The sequence below is a fragment of the Rattus norvegicus genome, chromosome 8 (assembly GCF_021556685.1).
Source record: "Rattus norvegicus strain SHRSP/BbbUtx chromosome 8, alternate assembly SHRSP_T2T, whole genome shotgun sequence".
NCBI classification, from domain to species: Eukaryota; Metazoa; Chordata; class Mammalia; order Rodentia; family Muridae; genus Rattus; species Rattus norvegicus.
In genome coordinates, this window is record NC_141541.1 from 34,968,232 (window position 1) to 34,969,882 (window position 1,651).

The window sequence follows — 1,651 nt, forward strand, 5'->3', positions numbered from 1 at the left end:
CTCGGCCAGGGTTTGAAGACCTTGGAAGGAACTCAGATTTCATTACAAATCCAAAGACCACCAGCAGAATTCCCAACTCTATTTTAACTCTGCGACCTCGCCCCCTCACTTTTCCCTCTCTCTCCTCTCTACTTCCCCTCTTTCCTCTCCCCTCCCCCTCTCCCTCCCCTCTACCCCCTCTCCCTCTCCCTCTCCCTCTCCCTCTCCCTCTCTCTCTCCTCTCCTCTTCTCTCTCCTCCCCTTCCCCTCCCTCTTTCTCTGTGTGTATGTGTGTGTCTATGTGTCTGTGAGTGCGAACTGTGTACTGGTGCATTTGTCAGGGTACATGAGTGGAGATCAGAGAACAGTACTAAGTATTGTTCCTATCTACTTCTGAAACAGTGGTAATTATTGTTCACTGCTAAATGCTAAAGGCCAGCTACTCCAAAAGCTTTCAAGGATTCTCTCACCTGCACCTCTTGTCTCACTGTAGAAGTGCTGAGATTATAGAAACACACTACTTTACATAGTTTAAATGTGCGTTCCAGGGACCCAAACTCAAGTCTTTGTGCTTTCATAAGTCCTTAACTCCTGTGTTATCTCCTGAACCCAGAAGTTACCTGCTTAGTTCTCACAGACTTTCACCTAACTGCGTAAGACTCACTCACAAAACAAAGAGAAATCCAGCTTATTTAAAGACTATCAGCATAAATGTTAATTTCATCCAAAATAACCCTCACAGAAACATCCAGAATGATACCTGATCATATCTGGATATCACAGTAATGAACATGATTACTGAAACTAACCTCTAGAATATTTAGACTTGTCTAATTTCTAAAGGGCCTGTGTTGAATTTACCATTCAATTCTTCTTTGGACCTGTAGAGTGCCCTACACATAGTAGGTATTCAACTAAATGGTTCCTGATGAGATGTGTAGTGTCCAACCAGTCCAATGCCAGCAAATTTGACAAGGAAGACAACAAAATCACAGAAGGGGTCCTTTTCCCCTGCTGTGTTTGTCAAGAAGGTCAATAAACAGTGCACACTAACAATTATGTGCTTTTCCGGATGCATTCCTTGCCCTGTGGTTTTCACAGCAGCAGACGGTAAGTTCCAAGCAGTGTCTGTCATCAGTGTCCCTTCCCCCACCTGTAATGACCCATCCTTGGGGGAGTGCTGCCCCAAGTCATATGATTGCTGTCAAAAGTGAGAATAAAATGTCCTGGGAAGAGATGAATTTGTCTGTGTCCAAGAAGATATTCATCATTTTTTTTATGTGTGTTTGTTTTGCCTTCCCTTCGGGGGAAAGTGAGGGGAAACTCAATGAGTTTTTCTCACTTACAGGAGATGTGAAATTCAAAATGGGGTAACTGTAGGAGCCACCGAGGCCCTTATGAACAAGTGAAGAAAACACAGTATCTCAATGAGGGCAGGAGCACAGCATGCACTGCAGAAAGACTCCAGGGCCAGGAGGGGTTTCCTCCTCTTTGGCTGGCTTTCATCCAATGTGATTTGTGCCACAGTGGGCCGAATTCAAATAAGGGATTTGGAACTACATAGCTTCTGGTTCTTCCTAAATGCAAGCCGGTTGGGGTTTTGGACAAGGGTGTTGTTGGTTCGTTCGGTTTTTGTGCTTTATTTTTATTATTACAGTTATTATCAGCATTA